We start from the raw sequence: 19,686 nt of genomic DNA, 5'->3' as shown, positions 1-19,686 counted from the left end.
GGATAATCATGACAAGCGTCTCCCCGAGACACCTTCCATAATTAACCTGTAAGTGAAAGTAAAGAAGCACACACAGCGAAAAATCCTTTATTTGGATTGTAACAGCGTGTCCCTTCCCCGCCTGTGCTCATTGAGTAATAGTCTGTCTGTCCTTTGTGCTGCTTCTGCTGGGAGATTGTTTGTTCTTCTCAGCATGGGACTTCTCCAACCACAACTTGGTAAACAGAACAGAGCCAGGAGTCTAAAGTCCATTCATGTATCAGGTGTCTAGGGGGAGGTGTGCCCACCTAAGGGGCTGATCCCAAGAGAGAAGAACAATGAGATCCATGTTAAGTTAGTTGGATCTCAGCTGGAGAAAGGCAAGGATCTGTGCTGAGGGCAGGTCCTTGTGCCTGTGTATGGACTATGGGACATTGAAGATCAGCTGCTACGTGGGATTGTGTGTCTCCGCCACGCTATCGGATTTAAGTAACACATCTAAGGACTGTTGCATTTTCCTTGCCATTGGATTGCTGTGTGGCACCCCGGATCTGTTTTCCTTGTGTGGACTCATTGTGGACTCTAAAGAACCATTTGGATATTGGATGTTTTATGCTCCCTGCCTCATTAAATCTTCTTGGATTGTTCATCGGTCTGGTGTCCCTTACTGCTCTGTCACATACCCCATCACATGGAATAAAAGACAAAAAAACAACTCATTTACCTCTTTATTAATCCCCAAACAACAATCCAGGTCCGAAGTAATCCACACGACGCTTTCACCTCTGCTACTTGAAGATGACAGGAAGCGCCGTAGAACACGAGTGCTCTGTGTCCTCTCCACGCAGCACCAGAAGTGAGCCGCACTGTCACCGGAGAGTTCACTCTGCAATGCAGAGGTCAAGATGACCAAATCTTCCTATGCTTCCCATTAGAGGCAGTGGCTTAATGGTTAGAGCTACTGCTCAAGAAGCATTAGTTCATGAGATCAAGTCCCGGCCACCCCGGTAAAGACTTTAATTTTAAATTATAATTATTATTTATTTATAATTATAATTTAATTTAATTTATTATTCACTGAAGGGAGGAGCCAGACATCAATTGTGAGCCGCGGGCCACACCGCTAAAATCGGAGCACTTCACGGAATGAGGCTGCATTGCTCTTTCTTCTCTCTCTTCTCTTCTCTCTCTCTCTCATCTCTTCTCTTCTCTCCTCTTCTCCCTCTTCTCTCCTCTTCTCTCTCCTTTCTCTCTCTCTTCTCTCCTCTCTCTCTTCTCTCTCTTTTCTCTCTCTTTTCTTTCTCTTTTCTCTCTCTTTTCTCTCTCTTTTCTTTCTCCTTTCTCTTCTATTTTCTTTTCTCTTCTCTTTTTTTTTCTCTCTCTTTCCTCTTCTCTTCTCTTTCCTCTTCTCTTCTCTTTTCTCTTCTCTTTTTTTCTCTTCTCTTTTTTTCTCTTCTCTTTTTTTCTCTTCTCTTTTTTTCTCTTCTCTTTTTTTCTCTTCTCTTCTTTTCTCTTGTCTTCTCTTTTTTCTCTTCTCTTTTTTCTTTTCTCTTCTCTTTTTTCTCTTCACTTTTTTGTCTTCTCTTTTTTCTCTTATCTTTTTTCCTCTTCTCTTTTTTCCTCTTCTCTTTTTTTCTTCTCTTCTCTTTTTTTCTTCTCTTTTTTTTATCTTCTCTTTTTTTCTTCTCTTCTTCTCTCTCAGACCTGGCGATGATCAGCTGATGCGGTCACCTGACGGAATCAGCTGGCACTATAAGTCGAGCGGTGAGGCCGGCTTTTTACCGCCCGGCCGGCTAAACTGTCAGCTCCTGCTGTCGGACAGGAGTCTGCACAGAAGTGTGTAGTTTGTTTTTTTGCGTTTTTTTGCACTGATGCATCAGTTAATTGTTTAAAAGCCGTTTATACAATCAGCTGCTGTGTCATGTGAGTCAGGCCCTTGAACCTGACACATCATCTGATCGCTTTGCCTTGCAGCAAACCGATCAGATGATATTGGATCCGGATTGGATAGGACACTTGACCCAGGATTACTGCGAAGGGGGGTTCTCTATTTCAATAAAGCTGGAGTCACTAATTGTGTTGTGTTTTATTTTTAATAAAAATATTTTTCTGTGTGTTGTGTTTTTTTTATCTGTACTAGAAATTCTTGGTGGCCATGTCTAATATTGGCGTGACACCATGAATTCGGGCTTAGGGCCAGTTGATAATCTACAGCTAGCCCTAACCTCATTATTACCCAGCGAGCCACCCATCACCAGGGCAGCTGGAAGAGCTGGATAGAGTGCCAGAAGATGGCACTTCTATGAAAGTGCCATTTTCTGGGGCAGCTGCGGACTGCAATTCACAGCAGGGGTGCCCAGAAAGCTTGGGTACCCTGAGCTGCAGAGTCAAATCCCCGGCTGCCTAGTGGTACCTAGCTGGACACAAAAATTGTGCGAAGCCCACGTCATTTTTGTTTTAATTATTTCATGAAATTCATGGAATAATTAAAAAAAAGGGCTTCCCCATATTATTGGTTACCAACCGGGTACAAATAGGCAGCTGGGGGTTGGGGGCACCCCGTAGCTGCCTGCTGTACCTGGCTAGCATACAAAAACATTGCAAAGCCCATGTCATTTTTTTGGGGGGCAAAAAACTCATGCATACAGTCCTGGATGGAGTATGCTGAGTCTTGTAGTTCTGCAGACTTGTCACATGGCTAGACGTCATGCTAGGTCCTGTTAGTGCATCTCTCCGGTACATGGTGCTCGTTTGTGCATCTTTGTGTACCTGCGAGATGCTCTGGCACATGGTCGGCTTCCAAGTTCCTGCATGTGGGCGCTCTTTACAGAGTCAGCCCACATGCAAGGACTGGCTGCCACAGCCGGTGAATTATGGCACCGGGAATCATGTGAGCATCACTGTTGCTATAGTAACCCGCCTGTCTAATTACTTTAGCAGTGGTGGCAGCAGTGACATCACCGCTTACAGCCAGCAGCATCTGCTTACTCTCACTGAGTGATTAGACTGCATGGGGAGCAGCAGCGTCTTACTCCCATGCAGTGCTTTCTGATGCAGCAGAGCTGCATGGGTTGAAGGAGAAAGAAAACAGAAGACCAGGATCATGGAGGGATGAGAGGGAGTAATAAACATAGAGTCTCTAAGTGTGTCTGTGTATTTTTTTCTATTAAAGTATTTTTTTCTCCTCTTGGGTGGTAAGAGACGGGGTACTGGATCAGGACTGGTTAGAAAGAGGGCCAGGGTGGCGGCACAGGCGTCCTCACCATCAGAGATAATCCTGGGATCTAGAGTCTAGAGTTGAGCCAGTACCTAACTATTCATACTTGCTAATTGCTTTTTTTTCCAATGTCTTTGTCCCAGGATTCAGAAGCCACTTTTGTATCACTTTTGCCTTGTGATATGGTGCTTCATCATTGCAGGAAGCACAGAGATTTGCCCTATAAAGGGAAATTAAATTTATTTACTTTCATGAAGCCCACATCAATCTGACTGTGACATCTGTAAGAATGTCTGGAGAAGAAATAAGATGAGCTCTGTGTCCATCCAACAGTAAAGCATCCTGACACTATTCATGTGTCATGTTGCTTTTCATTCATGGTGTGGGCTCACTTATAATTTTGCATAAGAACACAAGCATCTTCTGGAAAAATGCTCAAGTTTTTCATTGACTTACAATATACTTGTTACTCGAATCATGTCACTATGGGCAACCTACCTGCTTGTTATGAGTATCAAGCATCTGGGCATGGTAGTGCTCACTCATTACTAAAGATGATCAATGCTTTATCCAGCATGATAGAGCAGCATGTCACAAGGCAAAAGTGGTTACTAAGTTTCTCAGAAAACCAAACAATAACATTTTAATCCCATGAAGAATCTGTGGTCAACCCTCAAAAAGCAGGTGAAAAAAACACCAAAAAACACAGAAGCTGTCATAAACCTCAGGCATTGATTAAACAAGTATGGGTTGCCATCATTAAAGATTTTGCCCACAAGCTAATTTCGAGCATGACAGACGAGTACCAGAAGCCTTGCAAATAAGGGAAAAACACTGTAAGCACTAAGCTGTTGCACACACCTGATATATTTGTGGATAATCTTGTGACAGTCTCAACACTTTTGGCTATGACTGTATATACTACTAAATTTCTATATCTATACCTTTGTACTAAAATATTATTAAAGAATAATGAAAAGTACGTCCAATGATTCCAGTTTAAATAGACTTTTCAAAATGAAACATCAGAAACCAGCAAATAAAATGAACATATTGCCAAACAGTTTACAGGTGAATCAGTAATTGGCACAAAATGATGTGTTTGTTTGTTTTCCTCTTGAATAACTCTTTCATGTGTTTGCAAAATGGCACTTCAAACAATTACAGCTAGTCTCACAAAAAAAACAAAGCATCATATAGTGAAACTTACATAAAAATTAAAAGGTACAGTTATTACAGCTATGAATGGACAAAAAAATAATCCACTCACCTTAAGCAATCATCCATCACCATAATGCCACTGTGTATATGGAAGTGTTTTGCATAGATACATACCTAATTTATGCTTTTGCGCATGTGTGTACTACAACATTGCATGTATATCAATGCTTAATGCATAAATGTGTGTTTATTATGTATCAGCATGTGCACATTATAGTACTGTTACAGTGGATCTGCTTGTAAATGTCCATGTGTTTCTGCAAGTGGGGGCTTGATGGATAGGGGAACCCAGATACAAATTCTTCACAGGTGTCCTTCACTTTCAGTATCCTCCTTTTGAAGTGCAATAAGTTGGTCACAGCGTGGGGCTTGTTGCTGGAAGCATACACACTGGGTGGATCTCCTGCTGACACTGTTAGAGGGGATCTACTGCTAATACTGTTATGGGAAATCTGCAGCTGAAACTGTTGTGGGTGTAATATCCCCAATTCTGTACTAATGTCCCCTATCCTGGGCCACATCCTGGTATATATGTCCCATATCCTAGTATATATGCCCCTCATCCTGATATATATGTTCCCCATGCTTGTATATATGTTCCTCATCCTGTTATATATGTCCCCATCCTGGTATATATGTTCTCCGTTCTGGTATATAAGTCTTTCATCCCCATCCTGGTATATATGTTCCATATCCTGGCATGCATGTCGCATTCCTGGTATATATGTTTCTCATCCTGAGCCCTTTCCTGATATATACAAGTGCATCTCAATAAATTGGAATATCATCAAAAAGTTAACTTATTTCAGTAATTCAATGCAAAAAGTGAAACAAATATATTATATAGAGTCATAACACACAGAGGGATTTATTTCAAGTGTATATCTCTGTTAATGATGATTATGGCTTACAGCCAAAGAAAACCCAAAAGTGTTTATCTCAGAAAATTAGAACATTATATAAGACCTATTGCAAAAATGATTTTATACTCAAAAATGTTGCCCTACTGAAAAGTATGTATAGTAAATGCATTCAATACTTGGTCGAGGCTCCTATTGCATGAATTACTGTATCAATGTGGCGTGGCATGGAGGCGATCAGCCTGTGGCACTGCTGAAGTGTTATGGAAGCCCAGGTTGCTTTGATAGCAGCCTTCAACTCGTCTGCATTGTTGGGTCTGGTGTCTCTCATCTTCCTCTTGACAATACCCCATAGATTATCTATGGGTTCTAGGTCAAGCAAGTTTGCTGGCCAATCAAGCATAGTGATACTGTGGTTATTAAGGCCTAAAACACACTTCCGCAAAAAAAACGTCCATGTGACACGGTCCATTTTTCGGGTCCGTGTTTCGTTTTTTTGGGGCGTTTCTCCAGTACGTATGGCATCCGTCTGATGGCGTATGCGAGCCGTGTGTACGTGTAAAATGTCCGTGTTTGTGTGTAAAATGCCCGTGTATGTGTACGTGGAATGTCCGTGTGGAATGAGCGTTTGTGTGTTGCACAATGTCGTTGATACATGTCGGCTGACAGCAGACAGAGTTGCGCGATGAGAATGAACTCGGGTGAACTTCACCCGACTTCATTGTCATGCCGCGGCTCTGTCTGTGTGCCGCGTACTGATTAGCGGTCACCTGTGAAGGACTTCTCTAATAAAGCTGATAACTCACAAAAATCTTGCCTATTATAACATACTTCCCCACCGAAGTGGTAAAGCTTCTATATCAGAATTAATCACACAAAATCTGTTGAAGGTATACAGATTTAAAAAAGCTCAAAGAAGTCAAAGATTAATAAAACATTTTTTTCTTTATTGAAATATCTTCTCTTTTATAAAAATATATATATAAATAATTCCACAATATAATACCCAAGGACAGGATAATAAAGGTCATAGGTGAATTATCCCATACCAGCATATGGATTCAAGACATTAACATATCATAGCACCTTACAATTAATTAGACATATATTAGGCTGCAGTGAAAATTTAAACCTCCTTTTTTCCTATATAAAAAATTATTTAGTAATAATAATCACATCAGCATACCGTGTGGCAAGACAATGCATAAATTGACATTTGGTACAGAGTCATTAATCATAAATATGTAAGAATTAGTGCTATGGGATTTATCAGTTCATCATAAAATATAAAATATCATATGAATACCGATTCCTCCCTGTGAAAATTCTGAGTCACTACAATCAATTGAAAAAAAGTGCAGAGTATCATGTATCAGATACCATATGCTAGTACGGGATTCCTAATCATTAAGTTCGTTCCCCGTTCTGTGGACGTGTGGCCAAAACATTACAATGTTTCAATTTACAGAGTGACAAGCCACATAGCTTGAGTAAAGGTAATGAATCCACAAATCCACAGCAGAGAAAAACCTGTTCATGCGTTACCTTATTAAAGACCTAAAATCCACGTCCTGCAACCCCAACATGTGTTTCGCCGTTTCTTCTTCAGGGGGCGTGTGAACACGCAGCCTCTTCCTGCTACAGTCCAGTTCCAATGTCCCGGATCCCATCAACCCGCCAACCAAACAACCTGACCCGCTGCATTCCTACTTGTGGGTCCATGACCAGGTTAAGGTCCCGGGTGTTGAAAAGACGACTCTGGTAAGCACAGGAGGTGCAACTATTTACAATGAGCACAAGTCCGTGTTGGACACAACCAGTCCAACAGCCATGGTCCATTTGTACTACTAAAGATATATATAAGAACTGGAGTCCATGCACCTGGTGCAAACATTATATACCTTCATAATAAGATGAGGTATTCAGTTGATTTAACCTGGTGTTAATCATTTGCATATAGATTTAACATCTCATCACTCAAGAAAAATATTAAACTATGAAAAACAGGAAAAGAAAGCACAGATTTTTCTAAAATTTTCACTTTAGATATCAAGGTACTACTAACAATAATGCTTGTAATCCACGGCGGAAACTGGCATGACCTTCTCATCAATCATCACATGCCTCATCACATCCAGGGCATACCAGCCCCGCTATCCACAATGCCGGGTATAGGAGACCATCTCTCCCAGCTCCAGATTACGATCCGAGTGCCCCCTGGGGAGGTTCTGTGATAAATCATGCCTGGACACAAAAACCTCCTCCTTGAGGCCCGCTTCCATTAGGAACCCCCATCCCTTGTCGGGGTCGAAGCGCTTCACATGGCCCTGGTGCCACGGCCCTCTGACGCGGAAGGTGGCTTTTCTCAAATGCTCCTTCTCTCTTTGGGTACCGGCAGCAAACTCCCGACATCGCTGATCTTGGGTTGTCATCTCCTGGTGTAGCTTACGCTGGTGTCATTCCCGGTACGGGGGGTCAGCGTCCGGCCTCGCCTCCCTTTCTGGCATGGGTTGTAGGTGCACTCCTGCGGTCCCACAGCCGCTAGGATGCTGCGCGGCGGCGGAACTGGCAGCTCCTCAGGTTCCGGCTCAGCCATTAAAGGAAGAAGGAATGACTGCTCCGCAGCCGGGGGTGCAGAGTCCGGGGGCTCCGTATCAAGGTACGGACGGGCCCAGTGATGCGGCCGGGTCTGGTCGGGCCGGTGTCGGGGTAACTGCTGTTGTGGCCTGGTCGGGTGATGGGGTCGGGAGCTCTGCAGCTGGCTCCTCGCAGCAGGTAAACTCCAGGGTCTCCCCCACTTGAAGCTGCTCTCTATACACATGGGTTTACCATTGATCAGTCATTATCCTGTATAAGGTGTAGTTTTATGCTTGGGAATTTTCCCATCCAATTGGGATATATAATGCTCATAATTTAATGTTTTGTTATCATTGCAATGTTTTGATTACAGTTTGGTATTATGTGAGATATGGTAACCCAAGCTCCAATTTCTTGGCATATATAGTTGTGAATTTTGATTGAGGTATATAGTTGCACAACTGCTGTATTGTTTGTGAATTTTTCACAATCTATATGGGGTTGGAGATACCCTGGTGTGGGTTTTATGGTTTTAAATGTATTTTAAATTTTTTGAATTCCAATAAAAATCCTCTTATTAACCTACATATCAGGTGTGCTGCCCTCTATATGCAGTGTCTTTTTCTCTTGTACATGTGCCTTGCATGGCACATGTCATCAACCTGCTTGTACAGCAATTTCTAGGCCAATATCCCGTCCCGGAAGAGCTGCTGAATAATGCACGGTTGCTGTATGCTCATGTCCAATGTTCACACCTCATGGCTAATAGACTTGCATCGCTACAGAGATCTTTTGGACTGCTGGTTAACTTGTTGATATGCAATGTGCCGACACAGTTGAATTCCACTGTGCACATGTTGCAATGACTGTGGCAGCAGTGACAGGTTCTAGTGCAGTATGTCATGAGGTATACACTGGTCCAATGTGATTTGGTAGTGGAGCAAATCACCTTTACGGAGTGGGCACAGATGAAGGATCTCTACACCATTCTGCAGAGTTTCAAAATGTCTACAAAGTTGGTTAGTGCTGATTTGATCGTCATCAGCATCACCATTTCAATCATTTACATGCTGAAGCAGACATTGAATTGTATGCAGGAGGAGGTGGTGGTCCCAGAGGAAGAGGAGGAAGCAGAGGAGGATGCGGAAAGGATACCAATATCTCCAAGGTCTAAACTGTCATCGCAAGGTAGGATTGAGTACAGTGCTTAATATGGGCTCGTGGCACCAGACAAACATTTAGCTGTTAGTGGAAATGTAGAAGCCCAGGAAGAAATCAAATGATATTGACGAGGAAGAGGTGATGGACACACAGCAGAAAAAGAATGAAGAAGATATTGATCCCCTCTCTGTTGTCCCTGGTTGGTGGAAGCGGATGGGGGAAGCAAGCTTGAGTGTTAACCTGCCATTAACACACCATGGACTTGGACCTCATGGAAACTCCAGATACATGGGCACCTTCTTGCTGCAAAATGATTCCAGAATTGTTAGGATTAAAAATAGAGCTTACTACTGGGTTGCCAGTAGTCTCCGAACATGTCTTCAGCGCTGCTGATGTTGTCCCCTGAAAGTGTAGACCTGCTAACTTTCATCAAGATGAACAAGTTATGACTTTTGCACCCCAATTGCAGACTGTGCAGTCTAGGTAATGTACTTTTCAGTGTCCTGCATTGATATCGCATTATTGCAGTCTTTGACAACAATCAAGCGATGTGTCCACCACTGTTGACATGTTTTCTCACTGCATCTTGTTTATTACTTCCTCATTTGTTGCTTGTGCAATCTAACTAGTGCTTCTCATGCCTCCATAGTTTCCCATCAGCTTTTGCACTCGCTAATCCTTCTCTTTAGTAGCAGTCATCGTAGCGCCTAGAATGGAAGACATGCTGATAATCTCTTGCCAGATTTTCAGCTCTTCTGATTGCTTACCTTAGCATAGCATAGTTGGTGAGATATTATATTTCCCTGGTTAACTCTCACTGTATTTTATGAATCAATTGTACTGTTCATTGATGATGATGTCTTCTTTAAGAGTGTCTTCATGTTATAAAATTATATTGTGAGTTCTGTACTATGTGTAATTCTATGTACTCAAGACATGTTGAATGCTTATGCTAAGTATTGTTATTTTCTTGTAGTTTTACACTGATCCTATCAATAAAAGTTGTAAATGACCCCCTGCATCTACCTGAATGAATTGATAGGAAAGAGTTTAGCTGTTTGACAACTCATTCTCCCTGGAAAGAATGCCGATGGCAGAACAGATGCTATGTAGCCCACTAAACACAATGATGCCAGTAGCCAAGGTTGCAATGGCATTAACATGATTGGCAGGAAATCTTTGCTAATTTACTCCCTGATAAAAAATAGTCTGGAAACACGCAGGGCGGAGACTCAGGCATGATGTCCGAACAGCAGAATTCTCGGTTGAGTATCAAGCATCTAGAGCATAGTCACGCTCGAGTACCGAGCCATGCACATTAGTCAATCACTACTATTAATTAATTTGTAAATATATTAATTGTTTGAGATTCATCTAAATAATCGTTGAAATAAGATAAGTAAAACTGACCCCATTACATTTTATAAACTAAAAATTAATAATGATAAGGCTCATATGGAGTGGGGAAACTGTGATGTATCCCCATCTATCAGTAATATGTAATAAAAGCAGTGAAAGCAAATGACTAGAAAATGTATGCCATTGAAAATGCATTACTTTTGCTTCACTGATAATTTTTTATTTTTCTTCAACAAATGTGGCTTGTGAACAATGTATAGATGATTTGAATGAGGCACTGTGATCTGATTTACATTTTTCTTTTATCTGAATATACTGTGCATGGGAAATATGGATGTGATAGAGAGAAATTGAATCATTTTCTTAAAACTTCAAGTAAATATCTTTTGAAAGATGTTTAGAAAAAAGAAAATGTAAAATAGTTAGAAAATATAAAAGAGATAGATATGCTGGCCGATATTTGGAAAAGAGGCGCTGGATATGCCATATGGCATATGTAAAAAAAAGTAAAACAGTTGAGCTGGATGCCTCTTTGATGGAGCAAAGCATGTTCTGTCTTTAGGTTGACTAATCAGTTAGGTATTATTTGTGTAGGGGCTGTAGTCATTAGCCAAAGTTAAAACAAATGTTACTGTTGACAGAACCGAAATTGGTGTATATATGGAGAAGACATCTCTTTGGTGCAACTTGGGCAGCTGCACAAAGACCCAAAAAATAAGTCAAAGGCAATTCAAGAGGGGACTGGAGTGGGAGTGGCATGTGTCTTGGGCGCAACTGTCAGGGGGTACCATTGGGCCGACAGATGTGTTTTGCCGCCTTCTGTAGTGGGAGCCGGCTATTTTCTGAGCTGACAACAGGACTCAGAGAAAGTGCGCCAGATCCCTATAATTAATTGTACTCATGTCTTTCCCATGATAATACAATTGAATCACTAACAGATGACACTTCTGGATCAGGGCGACATCAGCAGTGTGATCATGTCAGCTGATCACACCGCTGACGTAACTTGTCGATACTGCAGAGGCGGCAAACAGTGATGGTGGAGCAGAAGACGCCAAAGAGCAACATGAATGGGTTGATGGGAGTAATATATATGAACATAATTTAAAGAGATGGTGAGGAGAGGAATGTATATAATGCCACAGTATGGGGATGGGGAATGGGGAGGAGAAATATACAGGGTGGGCCATATGTATGCATACACCCTCATAAAATGGAAGTGGTTGCTGATATCACCTTACCGTTTGTGGCATATTAGTACATGTGAGGGGCCAAACATTTGAGGCTGAGTGATGCCCATGGAGGCCATCTGCAAAGCTGCCATTTTGAATTCAACTTTAATTTTTTGAATGGGAAGGGGGTCATGTGAAACATCAAACACATAGAGAATTGCCCAAGAAAAACAATGGTGTGCTCTAGTTATTGACACGTGTCAAAAACTCGAGCACACTATTTTTTTTCTTGTGCAATTCTGTGTATTTGATGTAACACATGACTCCCTTACCATTGAAATTATTCAAGTTGAATTCAAAATGACGGCTTTGCTGATGGGGTCATCTTGCCTCAAATGTTTGGCCCCGCCCATGTACTAATATGCCACAAATGGTAAGGTGATATCAGCAACCACTTCCATTTTATCAGGTTGTATCCATACTTATGGCCCACCCTGTATATACAGTTGAAACCAGAAGCTTACTTACACTATCTAAAAAGATATAGAAGTGCATCTCAATAATTTAGAATATCATCAGAGTTAATTTATTTCAGTAATTCAATACAAAAAAGGAAACACATATAGTATATAGAGTCATTACAAACAGAGTGATCTATTTAAAGTGTTTAATTCTGTTAATGTTGATTATTATTGCTTACAGCCAATAAAACCCCAAAAACCGTTATCTCAGAAAATTAGAATAATTAGCATAAAACACCTGCAAAGGCTTCCTAAGTGTTTAAAATGGTCCCTTAGTCTGGTTCAGTACGCTACACAATCATGGGGAAGACTGATGACTTGACAGATGTCTAGAAGGCAGTCATTGACACACTCTACAAGGAGGAAAAGCCACAAAAGATCTTTGCTAAAGAAGCTGGCTGTTCCCAGAGTGCTGTATCCAGGTATATCAATGGAAAGTTTAGTAGAAGGAAAAAGCGTGGTAGAAAAAGGTGCACAAGCAACTGGGATAACCACAGCCTTGATAGGATTGTTGAGAAAAGGCCATTCAAAAATTGAAGAGATTCACAAAGAGTGGATTGCTTTTGGCGTAAGTGCTTCAAGAGCCACTAAACATAGATGTATCTAGGAAGTGGGCTACAACTGTCGCATTCCTTGTCTCAAACCACTCATGACCAATAGACAATGCCAGAAGTGTCTTACCTGGGCCAAGGAGAAAAAGAACTGGACTGTTGCTCAGTGGTCCAAGATGTTGTTTTCAGATTAAAGTAAATTTTGCATTTTATTTCGAAATCAAGGTCCCAGAGTATGGAGGAAGCAGGGACAGGCCACAATCTAAGCTGCTTAAGGTCTAGTGTGAAGTTTCCACAATCAGTGATGGTTGTGGGAGCCTTGTCATCTGCCGGTGTAGGTCTACTGTGTTTTGTAAAGACCACAGTCAGTGCAGCCATCTACTAGTAAATTTTAGAGCACTTCATGCTTCCCTCTGCCTACAAGCTTTATAGAGATAGAAATGTCATTTTCCAGCAGGATTGGCACCTGTCCACACTGCCAAAGGTACCAATACCTGGTTTAATAACCACAGTATCACTGTACTTTATTGGCCAGCAAACTCGCCTGACCTAAATCGAATAGATGATCTATGGGGTATTGTCAAGAGGAAGATGAGAGACACCAGACCTAACAATGCAGAAGAGCTGAAGGCTAGTATCAAAGAAACCTGGGCTTCCATAACACCTCAGCAGTTCCACAGGCTGATCGCCTCCATGCCATACCGCATTGATGCATAAATTCATGCAGAAGGAGCCCCGAAAAAGTAATGAGTGCATTTACTGTACAGACTTTTCAGTAGGCCAACATTACTGTATTTAATATCATTTTCTCAGTTGGTCTTATATAATATTCTAATTTTCTGAGATAATTACTTTTGGGTTTTCATTGGCTGTAAGCCATAATCATCAACACTAACAGAAATAAACACTTGAAATAGATCACTCTGTTTATAATGACTCTACATAAAATGTGTTTTTGTATTGAGTTACTGAAATAAAATAAGTTTTTGATGATATTCTAATTTATTGAGATGCACTTGTATATGAATATTTTTCTTACTATTTGACATGAAATCAGATCAAACCTTTCCTGTTTTAGGTCAATTAGGATTGCTTCAGTATTGCCACATAATATTTTTTCCTCATCATGCCATCTATTTTGTGATACGCACCAGTCCCTCCTATAGCAAAACAACCCCACAACATGATGCTCTCCTGTCACCCCTGTATTTCACATTTGGGATTGTGTTCTTAAGGCCGCTTTACACGCAGCGACATCGCTAAAGCGATGTCGTTGGGGTCACGGAATTTGTGACGCACATCCGGCCGCTGTGGCGATGTCGTTGTGTGTGACACCTATGTGCGATCGAAAATGGTCACAAAATCGTGCAAAAACGTTAATCGTTGACATGCCCCCCTATTCCCAATTATCGTTGCTGCTGCGGGTACGATGTTGTTCGTCGTTCCTGCGGCATCACACATCGCTATGTGTGCCACCGCAGGAACGAGGAACATCCCCTTACCTGCGGCCGCCGGCAATGAGGAAGGAAGGAGGTGGGCGGGATGTTCGTCCCGTTCATCTCCGCCCCTCCGCTTCGATTGGGTGGCCGCTTAGTGACGTTGCTGTGACGCCGAATGAACCGCCCCAATAGAAAGGAGGCGGTTCGCCGGTCACATCGACGTCGATAGGCAGGTAAGTAGTGTGATGGGTCCGAGCGATGTTGTGCAGCTGTGCGCCACGGGCAGTGATTTGCCCGTGACGCACAACCGATGGGGGCGGGTACGCACGCTAGCGATCTTGCTAGCGAGATCGCAGCATGTAAAGCGGCCTTTAGGCATTAAGGTTTCTCCCATTTTTCCACCTAATGTAACGGTGGCTATTGTGGCCAAACAGTTCAATTTTAGAATTGACAGATCACAGGAAATGTATCCAAAAATGAAGGTCTTTGTTCCTGAGTGCATTTGCAAACAATAATCTGGCTATTTTATGTTTCTTTTGGAGTAATGGCTTCTTTCTTTCAGAGTGGATTTTCATTCCATGATCATACAGTACTTGTTACCCTGTGGCTAATGACACAATCTTTCCAGCTTCTTTCAGCATCTTCACAAAGTCTTTTGCTTTTGCTCTTGGGTTGCTATGCACATGTCTGACCAAAGCACGTTCAGCTCTGTCACAGAGAACCCATCTCCGTCCTGAGCAGTTTCATGGCTGGACATTCCCATCCAATCTGTACTTGCATATAAATATTTGTATAGATGAGCATGGTACCTTTAGGTATCTGGAAATTTCACCCAAAGATGAACCAGACTTGTGTAAGTCCACAATTCTCTTTCTGAGATTTTGGCTGACTTCTTTTGACTTTCCCATGATGCTACATAAGAAGCAGTGTGTTTCAGGTGTGCAGTAAAATACATCCACACTTGTCTCAAATTAATTCAGATGTATAAATAAACCTATTAGAATCTTCCAAAGACTTGACATCATAATATGGGCTGTCACACATTGTTTAAAGGCATAGCACTCTTAAGTGGGCTTTACACGCTACGATATTGTTAATGAATTATCGTCGGGGTCACGTTGTTTGTGACGCACATCCGGCGTCATTAACGATATCACAGTGTGTGACACTTAAGCGGGGTTTACACACTGCGAATTCGCTAGCAATTGCTAGCGATATCGAGCGCAGTAACACCCACCCCCGTCGTATGGCCGATATGTGGTGATCGCTGCCGTAGCAAACATTATCGCTACGGCAGCATCCCATGTACATACCTGCTCTGTGATGTCGCTCTGGCCGGTGAACCGCCTCCTTTCTAAGGGGGCGGGTCAGGCGACATCACCGCGACGTCACACAGCAGCCGTCCAATAGAAGCGGAGGGGAGGAGATGAGCGGGACGCAAACATCCTGCCCACCTCTTTCCTTCCGCATTGCCGGTGGAGGCAGGTAAGGATGTTTGTCGCTCCTGCGGTGTCACACATAGCGATGTGTGATGCAGCATGAACGCCGAACAACATCGTTAAAAAGCAGAAAACGATTTTTTATTTCTGGATGACCTCTCTGCGGCAAACGATTTTGCCCTCTTTTGTGATCATTTCAGATCGCTCTTAAGTTTTACACACGGAAATCGTTAATGACGCTGGAAGTGCGTCACAAATAACGTGACACCGGCGATAATTCATTAAGATATCGTAGCGTGTAAAGCCCCCTTTATGTGCGACCTTAAACGATCGCAAAATCGGCCAAAATCGTTTGCCGCGGAGAGGTCATTCTGAAACATAAAATCATTTTCTTCTTATTAATAATGTTGTTCCTCATTCCTGCGGCACCACACATTGCTGTGTGTGACACCGCAGGAGCGACGAACATCTCCTTACCTGTCACCACCGGCTATGCGGAAGGAAGCAGGTGGGTGGGATGTTACGTCCCAATCATCTCCGCCCCTCCGCTTCTATTGGATGCCTGCCGTGTGACGTTGCTGTGACGCTGAACAAACCGCCCCCTTAGAAAGGAGGCAGTTCGCCGGCCAGAGCGACGTCGCAGGGCAGGAAAGTCCATGTGACGCTGTCGTAGCAATAATGTTCGCTATGGCAGCGATGTCAACATATCGCACATACGACAGGGGCGGGTGTTATTGCACTCAACATCGCTAGCAATTGCTAGCGATGTCGCAGCATGTAAAGCCCGCTATATTGTATGTAAACCTTTGTCTTTGCAGAATGTAATAAAAATGCCTTCAAATATTTTCTCTCGTGTTATTCTGGTATTTGGCAAATATAAAGGATTTTTGTAATCCTAATTGACTTAAAACTGGAAATGTTTATTCTGATTTCATGGCAGATAGTGAGAAAAACATGCAGATGTGTATTTTTAGATAGTGTTTGTAAACTTCTGGTTTCAACTGTATGGCCATAGTTTAGGGAGAGAGGGTGCTGAGTGGGAATGTATATATGGTCACAGGATAAGGAGAGAGGGTTGGGAGGAGTAATGTATAAATGGGTAGAGAGAGTGGGGAGAGGAATTTATATATATATATATATATTGTGAGACAGTGACCGGGGTTATCTATGACGGCCGGTATGTCTCGCCCCGGTTGTGCTCACTCCATGATAGAAAGTAAATCCACTATAGGGTTAATGCTGTTTCCTTACAGGCTGAAGGAAGGGTTAAATAGAATCAGGAACAAGGGCAGGTGTGCCGGGTGTGAGGGAGTGAACAGAACTCCCTGAGTTTTCTGCTGGAGAGGCACATGTATTTTGTTATGGACTTTTGTTTGGATATTAAAACCGTGTGCTGTGAACCTTAATGCCTGGATCCCGTGTCTTCTGCTGCGCAGCCGACCGTGCTACCTCACATATGGTGGAGAATGCGGGCATGACAGCCGGTGAGGTGTAGCATCCATCCCTGGTGTCCCAGCTGCGCATGTCCTGGATTCAAGCGGCTATACTACAGCCCAAACCCGGCGACGCCATGGAGGACATACTAAAGCATTTGGCTCAGGCTAATGCACAGCAGCAACAGGCTAATGCACAGCAGCAACAGACCAATGCACACCTGCTCCAATCCTTGCAAGTGCAGGAAAAAAAACTCCAAGAACAGATGGATCAAGCCAATGCACGTCAGCAGCAAGCCTTGCAATTGCAGGAAAAAAGGCACCAAGAACAGATGGTTCTCCTGGCCAAGTCGATCCGTGCCGGACCGGCAGCAACAACCCCGGGACCGGGTGACGACGGCAGCGTCCGGAAAGCGGTGAGACAAGCGTTGCAAAAGATGACCCCGGGTGATGATGTGGAAGCGTTCCTGGCGGTGTTTGAGCGGATGGCCGAGCGGGAAAAGCTGCCGACCCCGCAGTGGGCTGAGGTATTGTCGCCCTATCTGACGGGGGAACCCCAAAAAGCGTACCTGGACCTCTGTACCGAGGACGCCATAGACTATGCGACCCTGAAAGCCGAAATACTGGCTCGGTTGGGGGTGAATACCTATGTACGGGCTCAGCGGGTAAATCAGTGGTTCTATGAGGAAGCCAAACCCGTACGCTCCCAGGCCTATGACTTGTTGCATCTTGTAAAAAAGTGGTTGCAGCCTGACACTCTGAGCCCGGTGCAAATGGTGGAAAGGGTAGTAGTGGATCGTTTTGTGCGCACTTTACCCGTCACCGTTCAACGGTGGGTCGGACAGGGTGACCCGAGTACCCTGGACCAATTAGTGTCCCTGGTAGAGCGGCATGTGGCTACGCAGGACTTGATACGGGACACTGAGACTTTGCGTACCGCCCATCGGTCCGGCCCCTCCAAGCCTAGGGCCAAGGACCCACCGCTGACAACGGTGCAGGAGTCCCCTACTGTCCCGTCTGAGGCCGCGGCCGCCATTCCTGAGGTCCGGAAGGTTCTGTACCCTAAACGACAACCCGTCAAGGGGGTTTCCGTCCCCATTAGATGTTGGCGGTGCCAGCGGGTGGGACATATGGAAGCCCAGTGTCCACTCACCACGGAGCCCATGGATTGTGGGGTTACCCGGCGGGGTTCAATTTATGCTCAGGTGGTGTGTACCGCTGACCTGGTCTCCCCAGAGACGGAGCCCCACTTGTGCCAAATACAGGTGAATGGATGTCCGGTTACAGGATTGTTGGATTCCGGAAGCTTAGTGACCCTTGTGCGATCCACCTTGAGGGCTAAAGTAAAGGCCACAGGACGCACCGTGGGGGTGGTTTGCATACATGGGGACCGCCGCGACTATCCCACGGGGATTGTCACCATCACAGCACCTTGCAGTCAGGTGCAACATGAGGTGGGACTTCTTAACACTCTTCCTTATGACGTGATCCTAGGAAGGGATCTGCCCTATTTTTGGACTTTATGGAGGGGACCCCCTAAGTCCCCTCAGATATTGGTCGGTCCGGGACCTGAGCCCTACAATCCTGAATCCGGGACACCTGCCGTAGGGGTCACCATGATAGGGACAGAGTGTGAACCCGATAGGTCGCCCCTAGAGGTATTGGCAGGAGAGGCTGAGACGGTCGAGCCCATCCCGGAGTTGGAGGCGTCCCCGGATACGTTTGGGACAGCCCAACTGCAGGACCCTACGTTAATACATGCTCGGAGTCGGGTTACAGTAGTTGACGGGGTGGCACAGCTGCCCGGTGCCCAGGTAAGGTACCCCCATTTCGCTCTTAAACAGGATTTACTCTACCGGGTAGATGAAATACGGGGCGTGGGGGTAGAACAGTTGGTGGTGCCCCAGCCGCATCGCCGGCGGGTCCTCGACTTGGCTCATAAACACCTGATGAGTGGCCACCTAGGGGTCAAGAAAACGCAGGAGCGAATATTGCAAAGGTTCTATTGGCCCGGGGTCTTTGGGGAGGTAAAACGGTTCTGCGAAACCTGCCCGGAGTGTCAGCTTACCGCACCCCTGACCCATTTTCGCAGTCCGTTGGTACCGTTACCCATTATAGAAGTCCCTTTTGAACGGATAGGGATGGATCTGGTGTGGCCCCTTGTAAAGTCCGCTCGAGGGCACCAACACATCCTAGTGATCGTTGACTATGCCACCCGGTATCCCGAGGCGATACCTCTCAGACATACTGCAGCAAAGCTTATAGCTCGGGAGTTGTTTGCTGTGTTCTGCCGGGTGGGGTTGCCCAAGGAGATCCTTACAGATCAGGGGACCCCATTCATGTCTAAAGTGACCAAAGAGCTATGCCGGCTACTCCAGATCAAGCAGTTGCGTACGTCTGTGTATCATCCTCAAACGGACGGTTTAGTCGAGAGTTTCAATAAAACCCTGAATACCATGCTAAGAAGGGTGATTTCAAAAGACGGGAAAGACTGGGATATGATGCTTCCCTATTTGATGTTTGCCATACGAGAGGTGCCACAGGCATCCACGGGGTTTTCGCCTTTTGAATTGTTATACGGGCGACATCCCCGGGGATTGTTGGACCTGGCAAAGGAAACATGGGAACAAGAGCCCGCCCCCATAAAAGTGTGATCGAACACATTTTAGGTATGCAGAACCGCATAAGCGCGGTCATGCCAATTGTGAAGGAGCATTTACAGGAGGCTCAGGCCGCGCAAAGCGGCCGCTACAATAG

The sequence above is a fragment of the Anomaloglossus baeobatrachus genome, chromosome 1, assembly GCF_048569485.1.
Source record: "Anomaloglossus baeobatrachus isolate aAnoBae1 chromosome 1, aAnoBae1.hap1, whole genome shotgun sequence".
In the NCBI taxonomy this organism is placed as follows: domain Eukaryota; kingdom Metazoa; phylum Chordata; class Amphibia; order Anura; family Aromobatidae; genus Anomaloglossus; species Anomaloglossus baeobatrachus.
This window is presented reverse-complemented; position numbering follows the sequence as displayed.